Here is a 24465-nt window from a genome sequence, read left to right as displayed (position 1 = left end):
GCAGGATCAATGCAGGTTGAAGCAAGCAGAGAAATTGACCATGGGAGAGGATGTGCTGTGCTAGACTGACCACATAGCGAAATTTGCTTATTTCATGCTGTAGAGATGAGCTATTACATCTGCTTGTTCAGGGAAACAATAGAAATCCACTCAACAAGAAAGAAGAAAGCCTCTAGGCGAATGGCGCCTGGATTCCTGTGCTGCAGAGAACGACTGCAGGTAGTAGGGGAGAACTGCAGCAACATGAGCATGGAAAACCGCTGGGTTCCTCGCCACTTAACAAAAGACTCTGAAGAATAATGAAAGACCATCTGTGTGGCATTGCTTGTGTATTAAAAGACTGACTGTGACAATTTTTTTCAAGCATTATCACAGGCGATGAAATGTGTGTTCTTCACTTTGAACTGGAAACAAAATGGCAATCCATGACGTGATGCCACACCACCTCTCTTCTGAAAAAAAGAGTTCATAAGCCAGACCCTCAGCCAGGAAAGCCGGTCTTCTGAGACTCCAAAGGCCTTATTCTGTCCAATTTCCTCCCTCAAGGTGCAATGATCAACTTGGCAGTATATTGTGCTACCCTAAGGAAACTGAAGAAAAAACTTCAGCATATTGGCTTCTGTCTCGGGTTCTTCGGCCGACCTTCATCTAATGATTTTACTGATGTTTCGCCAGCACGAGTAGCTGGCATTGTCAACACTCGGCAAAGTAAAGATTCATAAAAAGAAATGTCAGGTGTGGCCTTTCTGCCATACATTCCCAGAGTGACAGACAGAATCGGCCATATATTACGCAAACGTGGCATAAAGACAATTTTCAAACCAACAAGGAAGATCAAAGAATGTCTCAGATCGGCAAAGGAGAAAATGGGCCCACTTCAAATGTCGTGAATATACCGTATACCGTGCACATTGTAAGGTGCTTCTTACGTGAGGAAGACATTTTTACCAGTTTTAATAAATTATTGTTTCTTATTGATGTATTCACGATAGTTAGCAAGTGCTGTAATCAGTAGCTGGCCATGAGTCGGAGAGCATTTCCCACGCTGGCTGGCTGGGTGATGAAGCGACCATATGTCGCGCGTAGTGGGGTGGGGTTCAGCACTGGACCGTAGCAACAAGCATCAGCCCGGGGAAAAATACATGACGGGAAGTACCGCCATCTTGGTGCCAAAGTCACCAATTTTGTTTATTTATATTTAATAATTAAAGTCATTTATGACAACATGAATACTAGGAGGAGTATCTGGATGTTTAAAACGATTTATCATAATTTTGCCTCGTTAAAATTCACACCCGTTCATTAACAAATGCATATCTTAGTAAGTACGAACTGGATCGGAAATCCACAAACTGTGACGAAACTAGTAAGAGATACGGACTGCGCGCCAAAGTCAGCAGTCGGCGTTAAGAGCTCTTCCTGTTTTGTTCGATGGTAGCTACGCTCTCGGTTACGAGTAGTTTGTGACATGATGGTTTCATTATTGATCTAATAGGAATACAAGTGATATTAGAGCATTCTGAATGTTAATTTCGAGTAAATTGATACCCGAAAGTTGATCGACAGCAATTTCAGGTAATTAGCTTCCAGCAACAGAGACATCCAATGTGCCAATGAAGAATCTGCACGGGACGACATTTGCGAGAGCTGCACCGTGCACAGGTAGGAGGAAATCCGCCGACACGACCCACCGAGGCGGATCAAGGAAGGTCCGACTTACACTCACAAATTCCGGGTGGAAATGCTGACCAGTTATACTGTTCATCACATGTACCACCCTCTATGGACTCGTGGCTAAGTTGAGTAATAAAAGTACCAGTTTCGAAGCGAGGGGATCTTGCAAGATGCGGAAAAGTTTGTGTCAGAATGCCTGGATGATCAATCAACACCAGGATCAAAGAACATTAGCGACATTGCAGGCTGAGGCAGGTGGAGAAATCGGCTGTGGCAGAGCACACACTGAGTGAGACCGACCACATAATAAAATTCGCTGGCACGGAAGTTCTGGCTGTAGAGAAACACTATCACACACGCTTGTTTAGAGAAGCTGCAGACATACAAAAACACGCAAACAGCTTCAACAAGAAAGAGGAAAGCCTCAAGATAAACGGATCTTGGCTTCCCGTACTGCAGCGAACGACCATCGCTGGTAGAAAGAGGAGAACCGCACCGGAAATGACCGCGAAGAAGCCCTCTGACGTTGGCGCGCCAGGTACATATAGTCTGCGGCCGTGAGCTCGGCTCCAGTTCACCACCAGCAGTGAAGGGTGAAGGTCTGACAATGCCAGCCACTCGTGCTAGTGAAACGTCAGTAAAATCATTAGATGAACGTCAGCCGAAGAACCCGAGACAGAAGACAATAGGCAGTTTGTCAACAAGTGGCCACAAAAGCCTTAGCATGTTCGTCGGCACTTTTAAACATGCAAATGAAGTTCTCCCTCCCATAATAACGTAAGGCCTCACACAAATCTGCACAACCGAGAGGAGCTCACAAAACTTCGTTGGACTGTTCTTTTTCACCCATCCTACAGTCCTACGTTCCGACTTCCGATCTGTTTGGCCGAATGAAGGATGCACTCTGCAGGAAGCAGTACTCGGGACGATGCAGCAAAGCGTTGGCTCCAACGTCGACCACTAAAGGAGGAGGACTAGATTGGTGTTTAATGTCCCATCGACAATGAGGTCATTAGAGACAAAGCACAACCCCGGATTAGGGAAGGATGGAGAAGGATAGCAGCAGTCCCCTTTTGAAGGAACCATCCGGGCATTTGCCTTATGCGATTTATGGAAATCACAGACAACCTAAATCTGGATGTCCTGATGCGGGTTTGAACTGTCATCCACCCAAATGTGAGTCTAGTGTGTTACTACTGCACTACCCTGCTCAGCATCAACCTGTAGAGTGGTACCGTGCGGGCATACGCGCCCTTCCACTAAGTTGAAATAAGATCTTCACACTGAAGGGTAATTACGTTGAAAAACAGGATTGTAATCCGAAATAAAACCAACCCCTTTTCACACAAAAATAAGTGTTGCATTACTTATTGAGCACATCTCATATTTTACCCATCATTACTATTCTTTCTTTGTGACACAGAACCATGTCAAAGAACAAGTACATCAAATACACTCCTGGAAATGGAAAAAAGAACACATTGACACCGGTGTGTCAGACCCACCATACTTGCTCCGGACACTGCGAGAGGACTGTACAAGCAATGATCACACGCACGGCACAGCGGACACACCAGGAACCGCGGTGTTGGCCGTCGAATGGCGCTAGCTGCGCAGCATTTGTGCACCGTCGCCGTCAGTGTCAGCCAGTTTGCCGTGGCGTACGGAGCTCCATCGCAGTCTTTAACACTGGTAGCAAGCCGCGACAGCGTGGACGTGAACCGTATGTGCAGTTGACGGACTTTGAGCGAGGGCGTATAGTGGGCATGCGGGAGGCCGGGTGGACGTACCGCCGAATTGCTCAACACGTGGGGCGTGACGTCTCCACAGTACATCGATGTTGTCGCCAGTGGTCGGCGGAAGGTGCACGTGCCCGTCGACCTGGGACCGGACCGCAGCGACGCACGGATGCACGCCAAGACCGTAGGATCCTACGCAGTGCCGTAGGGGACCGCACCGCCACTTCCCAGCAAATTAGGGACACTGTTGCTCCTGGGGTATCGGCGAGGACCATTCGCAACCGTCTCCATGAAGCTGGGCTACGGTCCCGCACACCGTTAGGCCGTCTTCCGCTCACGCCCCAACATCGTGCAGCCCGCCTCCAGTGGTGTCGCAACAGGCGTGAATGGAGGGACGAATGGAGACGTGTCGTCTTCAGCGATGAGAGTCGCTTCTGCCTTGGTGCCAATGATGGTCGTATGCGTGTTTGGCGCCGTGCAGGTGAGCGCCACAATCAGGACTGCATACGACCGAGGCACACAGGGCCAACACCCGGCATCACGGTGTGGGGAGCGATCTCCTACACTGGCCGTACACCACTGGTGATCGTCGAGGGGACACTGAATAGTGCACGGTACATCCAAACCGTCATCGAACCCATCGTTCTACCATTCCTAGACCGGCAAGGGAACTTGCTGTTCCAACAGGACAATGCACGCCCGCATGTGTCCCGTGCCACCCAACGTGCTCTAGAAGGTGTACGTCAACTACCCTGGCCAGCAAGATCTCCGGATGTGTCCCCCATTGAGCATGTTTGGGACTGGATGAAGCGTCGTCTCACGCGGTCTGCACGTCCAGCACGAACGCTGGTCCAACTGAGGTGCCAGGTGGAAATGGCATGGCAAGCCGTTCCACAGGACTACATCCAGCATCTCTACGATCGTCTCCATGGGAGAATAGCAGCCTGCATTGCTGCGAAAGGTGGATATACACTGTACTAGTGCCGACATTGTGCATGCTCTGTTGCCTGTGTCTATGTGCCTGTGGTTCTGTCAGTGTGATCATGTGACGTATCTGACCCCAGGAATTTGTCAATAAAGGTTCCCCTTCCTGGGACAATGAATTCACGGTGTTCTTATTTCAATTTCCAGGAGTGTATTATTCAGTGAAAAAGCTGCAGTCTCCTCTCTTAGCCAGGGCATTGCCATACAGTGCCACTTGAGGGAAATGGTTTATTTGTTATGTTCAAACACCATAACCAATTGTTCTTGAGAATTGTTCAAACGATTCTGTTGTTAATGGCAAGGTGTGCTCCCTGCCGCTGTTGGATAAGCAGCTGCAGCAGCAAGTCGTATACCCCTAGCTTACTTATTTGTTACATAGTTTAATTCTTAATTTCTTTGCGTGTTTTTGGGTACTTGCATTCTTTAATTCATAAATTTCAGGTGTATTATAGTATTTGAGAGATGTAGCATCGCGCTTTAGTGTTTACTTCGTAGATTCTTACTTAAATTGCGTGTGAGTTTCGTATAGGAGGTGTAACTTCAAGTTTTAGTTACTGTAATCGTAAATTCAGCCAGATTGTAGCGCAGTCATTAGGCATTTGTACAGGTTAGTTAATACATTCTTTGTGTGTTTCCCTTGCGTTATCTAGGCACTGACTCGTGTTTCAGTAACTGTTGTTCAACATCGATTAGAATGGACAGGGACTGTGATTGCTGTGTTCGGATGAGGGCTGAGTTGGCATCCCTTCACTCACAGCTGCAAGCGGCGCTGACTTCGGTCGCACAGCTTGAGGTTGTTGCCAATGGGCACCACTGTGGGGAGCCAGACTTGGGTATCACGGGGATGTCAACCTCGTCCCGTCTGTCCCCAGATCGGTCTGCCGCTGTGGTTGCCCCGGTTGGTGCCCGCAGTGGGGCTGAGCCCTGGCCTGTGGTTGATTGGGAGGTCGTTCCGAGGCGTGGCAGGCAGCGAAAGACGTCCCCGGAGGCTGATCCGAAAGCCTCCCCGGTGCGTCTGACAAACAGGTTTCAGGCACTGCCCTGTTTCAGAGGGTGATTCTCAGCCTTCAAGGTCCGGGCAATCACAGAGGGTGGGCTTATTGGTAGTTGGGAGCTCCAATGTTCGGCGCGTAATGGGGCCCCTTAGGGATATGGCAGCTAAGGAGGGGAAGAAATCCAGTGTGCACTCCGTGTGCATTCCGGGTGGAGTCATTCCTGATGTGGAAAGGGTCCTTCCGGATGCCATGAAGAGCACAGGGTGCAGCCAGCTGCAGGTGGTGGCACATGTCGGCACTAATGACGTGTGTCGCTTTGGATCTGAGGACATTCTCTCCGGATTCCAGTGGCTATCTGATTTGGTGAAGGCTGCCGGTCTTGCTTACGAGATGAAGGCAGAGCTCACCATCTGCAGCATCGTTGACAGAACCGACTGCGGACCTTTGGTTCAGAGCTGGGTAAAGGGTCTGAATCAGAGGCTCAGACGGTTTTCTGACCGTGTTGGCTGCAGATTCCTTGACTTGCGCCATAGGGTGGTGGGGTTTCGGGTTCCGCTGAATAGGTCAGGAGTTCACTACACTCAGCTGGCGGCTACACGGGTAGCGGAGGCTGTGTGGCGTGGACTGGGCGGTTTTTTAGGTTAGAAGGCCTCGGGAAAGTACGGGGTGGGCTGCAATCTCAAAGGGTGCATGGCAAATATAGGACGTGCTTGGATCAAGGAACAGTCGGAATTGTAGTTGTAAATTGTTGTAGTTGTGCTGGGAAAGTCCCTGAGCTTCAAGCGCTAATAGAAAGCACAGAAGCTGAAATCATCATAGGTACAGAAAGCTGGCTAAAGCCTGAAATAAGTTCTGCAGAAATTTTTACGAAGTCTCAGATGGTGTTCAGGAAAGATAGATTAGGCAGAATTGGTGGTGGAGTGTTTATGTCTGTCAGTAGTGGTTTATCTTGTAGTGAAGTCGAAGTAGATACTCCGTGCGAATTGGTATGGGTGGAGGTTATACTTAACAGCCGAACTAAGTTAATAATTAGCTCCTTCTACCGAGCCCAGACTCCGATGATATAGTTGCTGAACAGTTCAGAGAAAATTTGAGTCTCGTAACAAATAAATACCCCACTCGTACGGTTATAGTTGGTGGGGACTTCAACCTTCCCTCGATATGTTGGCAAAAATACTTGTTCAAAACCAGTGGTAGGCAGAAAACATCTTCCGAGATTGTGCTAAATGATTTCTCCGAAAATTATTTCGAGCAGTTAGTCCACGAACCCACGCGAGTTGTAAATGGTTGCGAAAACACACTTGACCTCTTAGCCACAAACAATCCAGAGCTAATAGAGAGCATCAGGACTGATACAGGGATTAGTGATCACAAGGTCGTTGTAGCTAGGCTCAATACCGTTTCTCCCAAATCAACCAGAAAGAAACGCAAAATAATTTTATTTAAAAAAGCGGATACAGTGTCACTAGAAGCCTTCCTAAGAGACAATCTCCATTCCTTCCGAACTGACTATGCAAATGTAGACGAGATGTGGCTCAAATTCAAAGATACAGTAGCAACAGCAATTGAGAGATTCATACCTCATAAATTGGTAAGAGGTGGAACTGATCCCCCGTGGTACACAAAACAGGTCCGAACTCTGTTGCAGAGGCAACGAAACATTGTCTCGAAATTTGGTAGAAAATCTGAAGAAATTCTGGTTGTATGTAAAGTACACAAGCGGCAAGATGCAGTCAATACCTTCGCTGCGCAGTGCCGATGGTACTGTTACTGACGACTGTGCCGCTAAAGCGGAGTTATTGAACGCAGTTTTCCGAAATCCCTTCACCAGGGAAGACGAATGGAATATTCCAGAATTTGAAACACGAACAGCTGCTAGTATGAGTTTCTTAGAAGTAGATACCTTAGGGGTTGCGAAGCAACTCAAATCGCTTGATACGGGCAAGTCTTCAGGTCCAGATTGTATACGGTGTGGCAGGTGGCAGTTGACACTAAATAACGAAAAGTGTGAGGTGATCCACACGAGTTCCAAAAGAAATCCGTTGGAATTCAATTACTCGATAAATAGTACAATTCTCAAGGCTGTCAATTCAACTACGTACCTGGGTGTTAAAATTACGAACAACTTCAGTTGGAAAGACCACATAGATAATATTGTGGGGAAGGTGAGCCAAAGGTTGCGCTTTATTGGCAGCTCACTTAGAAGATGCAACAAGTCCACTAAAAAGACAGCTTACACTACACTCGTTCGTCCTCTGTTAGAATATTGCTGCGTGGTGTGGGATCCTTACCAGGTGGGATTGACGGAGGACATCGAAAGGGTGCAAAAAAGGGCAGCTCGTTTTGTATTATCACGTAGTAGGGGAGAGAGTGTGGTAGATATGATACGCGAATTGGGATGGAAGTCATTACAGCAGAGACGTTTTTCGTCGTGGCGAGATCTATTTACGAAATTTCAGTCACCAACTTTCTCTTCCGAATGCGAAAATATTTTGTTGAGCCCAACCTACATAGGTAGGAATGATCATCAAAATAAAATAATAGAAATCAAAGCTCGAACAGAAAGGTTTAGGTGTTCGTTTTTCCCCCGCGCTGTTCGGAAGTGGAATGGTAGAGAGATAGTATGATTGTGGTTCGACGAACCCTCTGCGAAGCACTTAAATGTGAATTGCAGAGTAGAAATGTAGATGTAGAGGCAAAATGAATGGAGGAATCAAATTGCACAATGATTTATCTTTGAAGATAGATTGAAGAAAGGCAAACCTACATTTGTAGGACTATTAGATTTACATAACACTTTTGACAGTGAAATTTTGAAGGTACCAGGGATAAATTGCAGAGAGTGAAAAGTTGTTTACAACTTGTAGACAGACACCATACTGCAGGTATAACCGTTGAAGAGCACAAAAGGCAATAATTGCAGCCTATCTCCCATACTAATCAATCTGTACACTGAACAAAATTTTCTGTACATTGAGCAACATTTTCAAACCCTGTCTTTCACCCTGAAGCTATCGGGTTTTCCAAATCTCATCCGGCGCAGTCTGCAACAATTACTCTTTCCTTCTCATCCCATCCGGTAAGTCTCCCCTCACCCTGTGTTCTGGCTGACTTTTCTTAACTGTTCCCCTTTCCCTAAACCTCTCCAGTCCTTTTCCTTTAGCCCTCTTCCTTCCCCTTCAACTCTTCCACCAGAAGGAGCTACTGGTCCGAAAGCTTGTGAAAGTTAAACTCTTTTGTGTGTATGTGTTTCCTTGCCGCTGCTTGGTGAGTAGATTTATTTGTCTTTTCATTTATATTACACTACTGGCCATTAAAATTGCTACATCAAGAAGAAATACAGATGATAAACGGGTATCCATACTAAAACTGACATGTGATTAGATTTTCACGCAATTTAGGTGCATAGCTCCTGAGAAATCGGTAGCCAGAACAACCACCTCTGGCCGTAACAATGGCCTTGATACGCCTGGGCATTGAGTCAAACAGAGCTTGGATAGCATGTACAGGTACAGCTGCCCATGCAGCTTCAACACGATACCACAGTTCGTCAAGGGTAGTGACTGGCATATTGTGAAGAGCCAGTTGCTCGGCCACCATTGACCAGACGTTTCCAATTGGTGAGAGATCTGGAGAATGTGCTGGCCAGGTCAGCAGTCAAACATTTTCTGTATCCAGAAAGGCCTGTACAGGACCTGCAACATGCGGTCGTGCACTATCTTACTGAAATGTAGGGTTTCACAGGGATCGAATGAAGGGTAGAGCCACAGGTCGTAACACATCTGAAATGTAACGTCCACTGTTCAAAGTGCCGTCAATGCGAACAAGAGGTGACCGAGACATATAACCAATGGCACCCCATACCATCACGCCGGGTGATACACCTGTATGGGGATGACGAATACACGCTTCCAATGTGTGTTCACCGCGATGTTGTCAAACACGGATGCGACCATCATGATGCTGTAAACAGAACCTGGATTCATCCAAAAAATGAGGTTTTGCCATTTGTACACCGAGGTTCATCATCGAGTACACCATCAAAGGCGCGCCTGTCTGTGATGCAGCATCAAGGGTAGCCACAGCCATTGTCTCCGAGCTGATAGTCCGTGCTGCTGCAAACGTCGTCGAACTGTTCGTGTAGATGGTTGTTCTCTTGCAAACGTCCCCATCTGTTAACTTAGGGATCAAAACGTGAGCGCACGACCCGTTACAGCCATCGGGATACGATGATTGTCATCTCGACTGCTAATGATATGAGGCCGTTGGGATCCAGCACGGCGTTCCGTATTACCCTCCTGAACCCGCCGGTTCCATATTCTGCCAACAGTCATTCGATCTCGACCAACGCAAGCAACAATATCGCGATACGATAAATCGCAATCGCGATAGGCTACAATCCGACCTTTATCAGAGTCGGAAATGTGAGGGTTCGCATTTCTCCTCCTTACACAAGGGATCAGAACATTTCACCAGGCAATGCTGGTCAACTGCTGTTTGTGTATGAGAAATCGGTTGGAAACTTTCCTGATGTCAGCACGTTGTAGGTGTCGCTACCGGCGCCAACCTTGTGTGAATGCTCTGAAAAGCTTTGCATATCACAGCATCTTCTTCCCGTCGGTTAAATTTCGCGTCTGTAGCACGTCATCTTCGGGGTGTAGCAATTTTAACGGCCAGAAGTGTATCTGTACATTGAGCAAGCTACATAGTAAATCAAAGAGAATACTGGGGAGGTAATTAAAGTTTAGGGAGAAGAAATAAAATCTTTGTGATTTGCCAATGACATTATAATTCTGTAAGAAACAGCAAAGTGTGCTGGCACAAACTGTCGCCAGCACACCGGTCAGCAAAGATTGATAGTGGGCGCAGGATCAAGTATGCCTATCACGAGAGAGGCCAGAGACACACCCACAAGCAACATGCAGCCAACACCTTCTCGAGAGCTGCCGCTGACCGGAGGGCCTCAGTGGCTCACTGACTGGCTGATTCTAGATAGGTGTCTGTCAGTTACTCTCAGTTCATGTCACAAGCTACAACAGTGCATAGTGACCAGATTAGTGACACAGCGGGACTAGCAGTGAGGTTAAAGTTTCTAACAACAAGATTACCCATATTGTCTGCAAGAGAACTATTACTGATGAACTTTTATCACACCACATGGACTCTATTCAACATACGTAAATGTTCATGTCAATAAAGAACTGTATTAATCCAAGTGAGTATTTGTGTTCTAGAAAGAGGATTGTGGCCACCCATAACAACATCCTCTCCCTTACTTCCTACGTTACAAGACTACAGCGGCGACGAGAATAATTCAGTGGCAATCGAGGTTAATCAACTTGGTCAAAGACTTTTCTTATAGGGGTGATTGTGTTTAAGTGTTTCTAATTGCTAATTTGTTGTTGTGTTCTTGCATGTATTCCAGGAGGGGAGCTGTATAATTAATCAAATTTCTCTTTTCAGAGGCGGTTTGCTTGCTTTTTGCTTTAACGTATTTGTGTAAACCATGAATTCCCTGTCACCTCCACCCACTGCCCCTGCGCCTCAGCTGCAGACGGCCATTGTAATGCACCTTTCGGATTCAGAACTAAAAAACTGCTACCTTACTGACAATGGTACAACTACTACTGGCTGCACAAGCTGTGTCAACAGCACAATAGCCCAACCATCCACAACAACAACTGCCACAGACCGGTATACAAACGTTCCAGCAAATTTAAGGACACAGAAATGGAATGGATGGCTCAAATACCTGACTCATTTCCAAGCACATTGTCAAGTTCATCGTGTTCAAGGTACTGTAAAGTTACAATATTCCCTTTCGATTGTGGGTTCCCCAGTGTTCAGGTTAGTATAACAGCTATTCCCAACCATGTCTCCCAACAAACTCACCTACGACAAAGTATCGCTTCATTAAGTCAACTCTATGACTGGCAAGTCCAAGTAGCTGCAGCTAGATATCATCTACATCTACATGGACACTCTGCAAATCACATTTAAGTGCATGGCAGAGGGTTCATCGAACCACCTTCACAATTCTCTATTATTCTAATCTCGTATAGGGCGCGGAAAGAATGAACACATATATCTTTCCGTACGAGCTCTGATTTCCCTTATTTTATCGTGGTGATCATTCTGCCCTATGTAGGTCGGTGTCAACATAATATCAGTTCTTTCGCTTGCAGAAAAAGCCAGAACAGACGTACCACCAATGGTAAACAGAATTAATGGGCACGACTAGGAAGTGTAAATTTATGTGTAGTTATGGCAACTTTTACAGTGATTTAATGATCCATGATGCAATAATATTCAATGTCTCAGATAGTAGAATACGGGAACAGATCTTAAAGTACTCTGATCCATCACTTCCCCAAATACTGCATATCTTACAGCAATATGATTTGGGTGCTACAGCGGCCCCGAGTTGTCAGATTGAGTTGCTACTTGTTCGTGACTGCCCCAGCAGCCACAACAACGAGCATGTACAAAGCCACGTAGACATGTAAATAAGCATATGAATTTAGTAAAGCCTTGCCCTAGATGTTTTGATCACCATAAAAGACAGAACTGCCCATTGCATAACACGATGTGTTACATGCATGAAAAAGAAGGCCATGTCCAAAAAGTTTGTTTGCAGTGGCACAAAAATGCCAATTTTGCCCACTGTCAGAGAAAACAGGCTCATGCACATGCAGTGAATGCTGTGTTTTTAACAAAGGGTGTATATGTGGACAAGGAAAAAAAATTCCCGGATTTTTCCCGGATAAAAATAGACCTTCTCCCGGGTGAAAATACACTTTTTCCATGTTAAGTGACAGTATACGCTTCCTCGGCACTGAAAAGCTCATCAATCCTTTGAATGTTTATGGTTTTATGTACCGACGTAGAATTTCCTGGCACTTTAGAAAACAAAATTCAGGGGGGGAAAATGTTTCGAAATACCTTTGATGTGCATGTACGCTGCATATTTTCATATTACGAAGGTATAAATTTGAATTCCACCAAACACTGCATGTCACTTTCCGTAGCATTGAAACTGAGATTGCGATGCACTTTTGTAAGCCAGTCATAGCTCATGTCACGTGATCTTGCCAGCTGATGACACCGGATGTTCAGAGCATAGGACATGTGATGTAGTCAGCTAACAGCAACATCACTGTTAAGTAGCATGAACACACAAATAAAAAAAGTTAATGGTTTAAATTAATATACATATCATTCACATATAATATTGGTCTCTAAGATTAATAAGCTGGAAGAGAGGCTAAGCTTCGACATATAATGTTGATCTTTTTTGCGGGTGTTACACTTTAAGATACGTCACACAAATGTGCCTGTAAAATTTTTAATAAAGACGTAAATTTCTGATCTACTGTGCTCGAAATTCTTCTAAATGGTCATCCTCAAAGAGTTGATTTTTAAATGAGAGTCAAACGGTTTGAGATTTAAGAAATTCATCATACGTCTCGCACATAGTTCATCTTGCATAAAAGGAAATCTGCTTTGAATATAATGCTTTTCAAACCACCGTTCACAATATTTTCCTGCGACCTGTTAGAAATAGGTTCGTTTCAGCAGTTGCAAGAGAGCGCCAGATAACAGGCATCTCGGCGCTTACGCAGCTGCGATGACGCAGGAAGCCCATATGTTCGTATGCGTAAAACTTTAACAGACCTTACATTATGTCATACAGGAAACAAGACGAAAGAGGATACTTCAAGAGCGTCGGAATTCCGTGAACCATACTAAAACACATAATTTGCCTTAAATTGCACATTCGTATGTAAATTTTCTTGGAGTACCAGTGCTGTATTATCGCATGTTTGGTTCTTTATTATGGCATAATGCCATACGTGCACATGAAATGCAGCGAACATTTGAAACTAGCCAATAGTGTGAAATTAAACACTTTGTTTCAAATAAATTGACTGCCTCATCAGAAAAGATTAATAAAAGCCTAATCTCTTTAACAAACCAGCAAAAATAACTTCATTGTTCTGTAAGGCGATTAATGCTCGACTGTTAGAAAGGTGGAAATAAAATCTGAAACTAATAACATATTTTAGCCTTCTGTAATTATGCTAACGTATTTTAATTCATTTGATAGCTCCCAGCAACAAATATCCGTTTTGTTATCATTTAACATAAGAGTAATAGACGAAGAGGAAACAACAAAATCGCTGAAAGTAAACACAGGTCACGTGGAGACGACCCACTTCCCCACCACAACTCAGACTGTTCTGTGAATCAGCTTCACATTTACTATATTTCCGAACCGGGGCAATATTAAGTAGTGGCGCCCAGCCACACTCCTGTAACCAGAAGCGGGAGAAGGTACTACTCATACGCGACTCAACTGCGCATGCGCTAGAGCCCGCCCACAACTGCTCAAACGAATCTAATTTAAACAGTTGTCACGTCACGCTCATCGGAGGCAATTTGTTGTTATAAAGCATTACATAGTCTTCCTAAAGCCTTTGACACACTTTACTGTTGGCAGTCGCTTGTATGAGCACTGTTTTGTTGTTGTATATGGCGCATTTCCTTTGCAACACAGGTTTTATTTTCATTTTCTTTTCTCTCATTCATGTTTTGTTGATGCTGTATTATTCTGCACTAGTGGGATACAGCAATATCCTTTGTTAGAGTATTGGTTCTTAGCAGTCAAAATCACAAAAATTTAACTGAAAACTATAACAATGAAAAATTCCTGGAATTCTAAACAATTCCCAGGTTTTTCCCGGTTTTCTCCCGAATGAAAAATTTCCCGGGTTTTTCCCAGATCTCCTGGTTGTCCCGGGTCGTATACACCCTGTGATCTCTACGACAGGTTCCGACAAAAGTAAGATTGAGGTTATGCCTCCTCCTCCTCACCCTAGTGCTGTGCAACAGCATTCTATGAAGCTGTTTGTCTCATTAAGAATTGCTGGCCATCGTGTGAACTTTCAGCCAGACACAGGTGCCACAGTAACTTTGCTTACTGTGCCACAGTAACTTTGCTTACTCGTGCCATGTATGAACAGTTAGGCTCACGTAGCCTTTCTAAATCTAGCTGCTTACAACGGACAGGCAATTCCAGTGCTTGGACAGTCTAGTTTGCATGCCACTTACAAATCCCGCACTAAGACAGTGGACTTTACGGTGTTGAAATCAAGAGCCAGTGAGAATATGTTCGGTTTAGATAGATTTATTTGGACTTAGCATCAAAGACAATGTACTTTCAGTGACTGCTTTTACTCCAAAAGAAGGTGTAGCTAGCTTGCTTCAAGAATTTCCTGGACTATTTTCAGAAGGAATCGAAAGAGCTAGTAACTTTGTACTGCCTGTTACACTGAATGACAATGCACAGCCTCAGCTTTTCCAGTCCAATCCCGTTTCAATTGCTTTAAGAGGCAAAGTAGCCAGTGAATTGAAAGAATTGCAAGATAATGGTGTAATTGCTCCCATTCAAGCAAGTCAGTGGGCAAGTCCTCTCGTTTCGTTGCCTAAGCCTTCTGGTCGCATTTGCATTTGTGTCGGACTACAGTAGTTGACATTTATCTGTTACCTCGCCCTGAGGAACTAATGGACAAGCTTGGTGCAGGATATTACTATTCTAACAAGCGAACCTCCCCATCGCACCCCCCTCAGATTTAGTTATAAGTTGGCACAGTGGATAGGCCTTGAAAAACTGAACACAGATCAATCGAAAAAACAGGAAGAAGTTGTGTGGGGAACTATAAAAAAATAAGCAAAATATACAAACTGAGTAGTCCACGCGAAGATATGCAACATCATGGACATTCTGAGACTAGGAGCGCGGTGGTCCCGTGGTTAGCGTGAGCAGCTGCGGAACGAGAGGTCCTTAGTTCAAGTCTCCCCTCTAACAAAAAATTTTTCTTTATTTTAGCAAAGTTATGATCCATCCATACGTTCATTGACGTCTCTGTTCACTGTAATAAGTTTAGTGTCTGTGTTTTGCAGCCGCACCGCAAAACCGTGCGATTAGTAGACGAAAGGACGTGCCTCTCAAATGGGAACCGAAAACTTTTGATCGTAAGGTCATAGGTCAACCGATTCCTCCACAGGAAAACACGTCTGATATATTCTATACGACACTGGTGACGGCATGTGCGTCACATGACAGGAATATGTTGTCGACCCACCTAACTTGTACACTTGACGAATGGGTAAAAAGATTCTTCTATGTTGCCCGATTAGGTTTTCTTGTGGATGTGATAATTACTCCCAAAAAAGTGATGAAAACATAAGAGTTTGTCACATAAACTGCAACAAATGAGTCCAAAAGTCTCACACTCGCACACTTTTCCCTGTGCTCTGTCAAAACATATGTTTTTTACGTTTTCAAATTTTTCCGTGTGTAGACCGTCAAATCCTGCATATGTCCAAGCAAATCTGAACATGTCCTGGAATTTTGGAGAGTGAAGTTGATTATGTGTGAGTGCCTGAACTTTGATAATTGTCTGAAAATAAAGAATTAAACTTTTTGCTCGAAGGTAGACTTGAACCAAGGACCTCTAGTTCCGCAGCTGCTCACGCTAACCACGGGACCACGGCGCTCCTGTGTTCTGTCGGTACTTGATGTTGCCTATCTTGCGCATGGACTACTCAGTTTGTATATTTTGCTTATTTTTTCATAGTTCCACACAACTTCTTCCTGTTTTCTCGATTGATCTGTGTTCAGTTTTTCAAGGTCTATCCACTGTGGCAACTTATAACTAAATCTGAGGGGGGTGCGATGGGGAGGTTCCCTTGTAAGAGAGATTTTTGTGATGCCTACTATTCAATTGGATGATAGATTACATAAAGTGTTCGTTGTAAATACACAATTAGGACTGTTCAAGTATTTGCATTTGCCCTTCGGCAGTGCTTCCGCACCCACCATTTTTCAACGTTATTTGAAACAGCTGACTGCTAAAGTGCCATTTTGTTCAAAAAATGGTTCAAATGGCTCTGGGCACTATGGGACTTAACTTGTGAGGTCATCAGTCCCCTAGAACTTAGAACTACTTAAACCTCACTAACCTAAGGACATCACACACATCCATGCCCGAGGCAGGATTCGAACCTGCAACCGTAGCGGTCGCGCAGCTCCAGACTGTAGCGCCTAGAACCGCTCGGCCACTCCAGCCAGCCATTTTGTTCAACTACCTAGACAATATTGTCATCTCAGGTTGTAAACTTTGACGTGTGCCCTGGCAGCAGTTTTCCAGAGGACGTTCCTGTTGCCTTGCAAGCCACATGGTGGGGAACGGAAGGGAGTGTGCCATCCTCCACAATCACAGCTCCCAGCTCATTTCTAAGTCGAAAGTCCTGCCTCCCACTCCCCCCCCATTGTCATTCGCATCCTCTTGGTGTGGCATTTCGAAGCGGAGGAAAGTGCTGGTGTAAGCTGTCGTCAACACAGCAGCCGGCAAAGATGAAGCAAAGATCAAGCATGCCTATCATGAGAGAGGCCAGAGACACACCGAAAAACAACACACCACCAACACCCTCTTGACAGCATCTATTTAGGTTGCAACTGCTGACTGGAGGGCCTCAGTGGCTCACTACCTCACTCATTCTAGATAGGCGTCTGTCAGTTTATTTTCAGTTCACGTCAGGCTATGACAGTGCACAGCGATCAGATTGGTGACATAGTGGGACTAGCAATGAGGCTAAAGCTTGTAATAACAAGATTACCAATACTGTCTGCAAGAGGACTATTACTGTTGAGCTTGTACCACAACACATGGACTCTGTTCAAGATAAGTAAATGCTCATGTCAATAAAGAACGGTATTACCCCATGTCTGCACTTGTGTTGTAGAAAGAGGACTCTGGCCACCTGTAACAACATCCTCTCCCTTGCTTCCTATGGTACAAAGGACTTGGAGGAACAGATGAATGGATTGGACAGTGTCTTCATAAACAAGATATAACATGAAGATCAAGAAAAGTAAAACAATAGTAATAAAAAAAGATGATGCTCAGAGAATTAGACTAGGAAATGAAACACTAATTGTATTAGATGAGTTTTGTTTGAAGTGAGGAACACAGAAAATACTAAAATGTAGACTTTCACGGCTGGAAATGTCATGTCCATTATAATTATCCGGGCTGTTATGCCATGGTCGGTTGATGAATTCTGTGACAATTCCCAACGTTTCATCCCCGTCTGCGGGAGACATCTTCAAGAGGGTCTGTCTCCCGCAGACGGGGACGAAACGTTGAGAATTGCCACAGAATTCATCAACCGACCATGGCATAACAGCCCGGATAATTATAATGGACATGACATTTCCGGCCGTGAAAGTCTACATTTTAGTATAAGACGACTCTACGAGGAGGAGATGTCAAGAGAAGTGTGACGCCTGGAAGGACTCCAGAAGAAGAGAGTGCAGCTTTAATGTTCCCTCACGTTCCTGTCTCGTTGCAGAGCCTTCGGCGTTATACCGAAGTTTCTGAAAATAAAGCGACTCTTCTATTCGGGAAAGGCGCAACAGATTTTCAAACGGACTGAGGAGGCCTTACTACGAGAGCGCATTAAGCAGACCTGATGGGACTTGGCAAGCAGAAACTGTAAGTTAATGTCTCTCCATATTACGATCAGTAATAAACTGTGCAGCGGTGACTGAGATAATTGATAGACTATTGCAGATACCATGGGGAAGCGTATGTTGACAATGTCTAGTAGACAGAAGAAGAAGTTTGATAATTTGCTACCTAATCAGACTGTTCGGCATTTAGACGTTTCCCGGACCGTTATCAATTTATCCAAACGTTCATTATCTGATGATGAGACATCTGTGCTTGCCAAGGGAGGAAATTTTGCTGTTAGTCCGTGTTTTGTGCCCACGGAAGAAATTATGGCCAGTGTAGAAGCAGGAATTCGCAGAGTGCATTCTGTAACAGCCGAAGAAATTCGTATAGAAACAGTGAGAATATTAGCCAATGCAAAACTGCCGAAGAGTAATATAACTGTGGGTGAGAGAAGAGCTTTGAAATTCCTGAATGACGACGATAGTGTTTTGATTCTCCCATCTGACAAGGGAAGCGCAACGGTGGTTATGGATGTGGTCGACTATCAGAGTAAAATTATTGAGCTACTGGATCCGCAAGCATATAGGAAGCTGAATAAGGACCCCACTAACAATGTTCTTAGAACTGTGTCGCGGTTAATAAAAAAGTCCTCCATTGAAGAGAGTGTACAGAAAGGTCTCTGCAATTCGGTTGTGCTACCACTGAGGCTTTATGGACTGCCCAAAATTCATAAAGAAAATGTATCGTTAAGACCGATACTAAGTGCCATTGGTTCGCCTACCTACTCGTTAGCCAAGTTTTGAACTACGCTGTTAAAACCACATGTGGGCCGTTCAGGCACTTATATAAAGAATTCGACACATTTCATCAGCAGATTGAATGGCATAGTGGTCCAGCCGAGGACATATTGGTCAGCTTCGATGTGGTATCGCTGTTTACCATGGTTCCAATTAATGATGTATTGGAACAGCTGGATCGAATTTTTCCTGCCAATATTTCAGAACTGTTTAAGTGTTGTTTGACGACCACATACTTCAAGTGGAATGAACAGTTTTATGAGCAAACAGATGGCGTGGCTATAGGAAGCCCCCTAACTCCCTTAATTGCAAACTTCTTTATGGAGAAATTCGAAGAACAGGCCTTAGGTACTGCCAGCAAAAAATCAAATGTATGGTTCCGATACGTGGATGACACGTTTGTGCTGTGGAGACAAGGCAGGGAGGAACTAAGCCGGTTCCATGAACATCTGAATAGTATAAATTCAAGAATTCAGTTTAGAATGGAGGAAGAGGTAGATGGCAAATTACATTTCCTCGATGTGCTTGTTTTTAGAAATGAAAATGGTAGTTTGGGCCACTCAGTATACCGCAAACCCAGGCACACGGACCGTTATTTGCACCGGGATTCGAACCACCACCCACAACAGAAGCGGGGTGTTATCAAGACGTTAGCGGACAGAGCTAGAAATACTTGTGAACCTGAGTTGCTCGACGCTGAGATGGAACATCTCCACAATGCACTAATGAAGAAAGGATATTCGTCCACCGAAATAAAACGTGCGTTGAGACAGCCACACAGAAATCATAATGACGTACAGGCTACTGCAAAATCTAAGGTTTTCCTGCCGTTTGTTAAAAATGTAACGGAAAGCATAGGGAGGATCTTGACGAAGCGGAATATTACTGTAATTTACAAGCCCACCAGGAAGATACAGGAATATCTAAAGCCTGCCAAGGATGCTCGCAAACTATTGGAAAAAGCTGGAGTGTATAGGATCCCATGCAGCTGTGGAGATGTTTATGTGGGTACCACTAAAAGAACTGTTTCAAAACATTTGGAAGAGCACAATGGCAATTGTAGAAGAGGAGAAACGGAACAATTAGCTGTTGTGGAGCATGATTTCCAGCCAGGGAACCACCATATTCGTTTCGAGGAGACGCAAGTACTAGCAGCCACAAGCGGATATTACGAAAGGCTCTACAGGGAGGCAATCGAAATCCCTAAACACCCTAATAATTTCAATAGAAAGGAGGGGGGCGTGAAATTAAACGGTATATGGATGCTGGTGTTGAAGAAGATGTGTACCACCTGCCTGGGTGATGGCAACGGCAATCGACGGCAGCGGACAGCGGCCAATTGCACTGATGTTTTCAAACCACGTGACGTCACGGTGCGGCCCGGGAGCACGCGGACACGGAAGTTTGCGGCAGTCAGTAGCGAGCCAGTGGGTGTCCATCGAGCTACAGACCCCCTCGAAGATGTCTCCTGCAGATGGGGACGAAACGTTGGGAATTGTCAGAGAATTCATCAATCGACCACGGCATAACAGCCCGGATAATTATAATGGACAGAACACAGAAAATGTAGACTGGCAAAGCATGAAAAACATATATGTATGTATAGTGTCTTGAGCACGAAAAATATCTCTGAGAAAGGTGAATTCGTTGACATATAATGTCAAGCAAAGTGTTAGGAAGTTTTTGCTGAAGGTATTTATCTTGAGTGTAGCCTTGCGTGGAAGTGAAATGTGGACAGTAGGCAATTCAGATAAGAAGAAAATAGAGAACGTTTTTAATGCTGGAGATCAGATAGGTGTGTCACATAACTAGTGGGGAGGTACTGAATCAAAGTGAGGGTAAGAATAAATTTATGACACAACTGGGCTACAAAGTGTAAAGGGAGACCAAGGCTTGACTACTGTATGGAGATTCAGGTGGATGTAGGCTGCAGTAGTTATGCAGAGATGAAGAGGCTTGCACAGGATAGGTCAGTGTGGTGAACTGCATCAAACCAGTCTTTGGACTGAAGACCAAAACAAGAGTACAATGCCTTAAAATACTGTATTTTGCCTGCTTTTCCTCATTTCCCATTTGGTGTCATATTAATTATGCATCCCTTTACATTCACCATGACTGTGCCATAACGTAACACTTCTTAATTTCTGGAATTACATAACTTTTAGAATTACCTTTTGTTTCACACCATCATAATATTCCTTTTCTTTCACACTCGGTGAGTAATTCTGGACCTGTGGCAACAGAAAAACCATCTGTACTGAGGGCATGCTCTCCGCATATTACATACAAGTTTCACATATTGAAGTCAAATAATAATATTATAGAGTGGAGATACTGAGTTGCAGACAGGCACAACAAAAAGACTCTCACAATTAAAGCTTGCGGCCATTAAGGTCTTCATCATCATCAACAACAACAACAACAACAACAACAACACACACACACACACACACACACACACACACACACACATTGTTACATTCCATCCTGATTTTGATTTAAGACAAATAGTGGTAGACCTACTTCTTGAGAATAAATTACTAGTTGTAGGCAAGCTTTTTTTCCTGAGAGAGAAATTCTGGGTGACAGGTCATACAGGTGTATTTTAACAATAGTGAACAAAATGGTACATGAATGATTAGCAGCAACATACATGAAAATTTCTTGCATTTCACCCTTCTGCCTATGCTTATATTTTCAATTAACTTTTCTAGTTTGATAATTTTTTATTCACCATTAATTATTTTACACAAAGTAGGTTTTGTCATGTGTAAATAACAGCAGTGTAGTCAAGTCAAAGGGTGCAGCTACAGTCTTAAATATTAAAATCGACACTGCCCATATCATAGAATTCTTAAATTTTAACGTGGACCTGACAAAGACAGCAAATATGTAGATATAGAGATCCACAGCTGTCAGTATTCTAATCCTGGTAAACAGATGGAGACAGCTCTGTATATCACATGGACTTGTTTTTTTTATTTTTTTAGATGTCAGTGATATGACAAGAATGTCACAATGTGAGCACAGCACTAAAGAGATGTGACTGAAAGGTACATAAATATGTCATACAGAGATGATTACTATAAAACATGCATTTTAGTTTCCACAGCACTGACCTCTTGAGGAATTTTTTGCAAACTTCTTGATAAGTGTTTCTCAATTCAGTTTAACATCAATGAAATCCTGAAGTTTGACACATTTATTACCCATATTCTTACAGAAACCAGGCAGAAACTTGAGTTTTGTCTGTCACTACAGAACCATTTTAGAAACAGCTTCTCACAAAATACTGGAACAACCATTGTAACATTACACTGCCCTAAGGTAATGAAAAAGAGATAAGCCTACATTCACACAACAGGTGCAGCACACAAGAGAAAGATGTAACATAATCCTCACTTCTGTTTCAAGGCAAACTAGAATTATAAGAGAAGATAGATACATGAAAGGTACGTATGATGATTCAAAAACTACTCGCCTTTTCCAGCTGCTCAGTTTTTGAGACCTACGGCAGGTATACAATACCATTAAAAAAATTAATGCCTTGAATATGCAATAGGACAGTTCTCGAACTGAGTTCATAAAAATAGTGGCAGATGAGCTCTGTGATTGAAAGTTGAGGGATACTCATTGCTATCTTGTTTTTCGTGGTTGGGTTACACTGGATGTTAAGCCTCACTTGGCCATATGCATACTCCAGCAGCTAGATAGTTGATGTACACCCCGCCCCCCCCTCTTACACACACACACACACACACACACACACACACACACACACATACACCAGCATTTTCGAAAACTTATGAGCGATATAGGTACGTAATATGCACGGAAATAGTTGCTGAGGATTCGAAAACTCACAAGATTACTGGAAATAGCGCAGGTATTTTGTTATGACTTGCATAACCTCAAATAGTTACATACGAAATTCACATGCTATTACAAACCATAACCAAATATGATGCAATTACGTACAAGTGCACCCAGTAGTAAACTAATACAACAGTTTCCAGAATAAAACTTTCACTCTGCAGTGGGCTGATATGAAACTTCCTGGCAGCCACCACGGCTCGAAGTTGGGACCTATGCCTTTTGAGAGCAAGTGTTTTACCAACTACACTACCCAAGCACGACTCACGACCCGTCCTCACAGCCACAATACAATATTTACAAACAGCAACCACACCATCATCATAAGATATTCGCAAGCTGCTTTCGTCTTTCGAATCACTGCAATAATGGTGAAAATGGGATGTTATGTTCCAAAATAAATTTTCATCTTTCCTTCGTTCAGGTTTACATCTCAAGGTGTCGTCTGTTACCTGGATAACGTAATCTATGATTCTCCGTAAAAACAAACAAGCCAGCGACTGCGTTTAATGTACACAATAACAGCGCGGAGCAGACAGCAGTGAGCAGAGCACTTTGATCTAAGAGAGTCAACATGGAAGAAGTAACAAACCAATGCCGCGGATCTGTGAGAAGAAAAGACGAAACGCGTATGGCATAGTGAAATAATTCAATAATATTGTCAAACCGTCCATATATTGGCCATCTGGGGGCGTCTATTGGTGTAGTGTCAATAGTAGCAATATTGATGAAAAGCATTTATAGTCCCCAAAATATTCTCACTGATGGCAATATATATACCACAGTCTAGCGTATGTGGTCGTCTTTCGACTTCATGAACCAGCCACACGGCACTGGAGTGCACTGTTTGTATTTTCATTCATTTTAAAGTTGCAGTTTTTTCGTTATAGTTTCTTTGGTATTTCATTGCTGTTGAAATTTTACCTCTTCAAAGTGATCAAAGCCGTGATAATGGAATCCACAGAATGCTACCAGAGAAATGAATCACTATGAAATCAGTTAGCAAACAAAGGTATGAACAGAAACAAAAAGCACGCCGCTTATGAAGAGCCGCTAAAAACGTAGGAAACATGCTACGCCGATGCGAAGCTGCACGACATGAAGAAAAAAAATCGCTTCTTTGGAAATCGCTTCGTTGAGAACGAATTTCGGGAATGAGTGCGGGAAAAAAAATAAAAAAATAAAATAAAATTTTGGGATTGCAGAAGCGTCCGATTACACCCGTCTGCTTTGAACATGACGTCACCAATATGGCGGAAACGACCATTCTCAACGTCTCCAATATGGCACCTATTACATAAACACAACACACACGAAAATAAATATAAAACCAACAATCATCTCACCCCAAAATTATAATCAAAATAACGGGACCAGCGCGGGACATTGGGGGTTTTTGGGTGGGAGCAAACTAAATACAAACAGCTACACACACACACACACACACACACACACACACACCACGATCCCAAGCCACACAAAACGACAGTATAAAAACACCACAAAACTCCCAAATTCCGCTACACTCACAACATCGACAGAAGTCTGTCACTTCCCTTCATCTACATCGCTCAACCGCAATTGTCGATACCACAAAATAAAAACCAACTACTCCAAAAATTATAATCAAGCCGCAACTATCGATTCCACAAAACCAACACGAAAAAAAAACAAAAATTGGAACCAGACACTTCAAATGGCTCTAAGCGCTGTGGGACTTGACATCTGAGGTCATTAGTCCCCTAGATTTAGAACTACTTAAACAGAACTAACCTAAGGACATCACACACATCCATGCCTGATGCAGTATTCGAACCTGTGACCGTAACAGACACGTGGTTCCAGACTGAAACGCCTAGAACCGCTCGGCCACAGCGACCTG

At 43.9% G+C, this 24465-nt stretch overlaps 1 protein-coding gene across 2 annotated transcripts in view; it reads right to left on the bottom strand.

Annotated features, from left to right (window-relative positions):
* LOC126212817 (zinc finger protein 239-like) overlaps positions 1-23148 on the bottom strand; it is a 91561-nt gene extending 68413 nt beyond the window's left edge. Inside the window, exons 1-2 of one of the 2 annotated variants that reach the window (XM_049940227.1) lie at positions 23036-23148; positions 20882-20941 (exon numbers count right to left, since the gene is read on the bottom strand). The gene's annotated coding sequence lies outside the window, so the exon portion shown is untranslated. The remainder of the gene's footprint in view (positions 1-20881; positions 20942-23035) is intronic. The other variant, XM_049940228.1, reaches the window with a different exon arrangement.
* Positions 23149-24465: the final 1317 nt, after the last annotated feature.

Source organism: Schistocerca nitens, chromosome 11 (genome assembly GCF_023898315.1).
Source record: "Schistocerca nitens isolate TAMUIC-IGC-003100 chromosome 11, iqSchNite1.1, whole genome shotgun sequence".
NCBI lineage: Eukaryota > Metazoa > Arthropoda > Insecta > Orthoptera > Acrididae > Schistocerca > Schistocerca nitens.
Note: the sequence above shows the minus strand (reverse complement) of the source record. Positions and strands in the feature narration are given on the sequence as shown.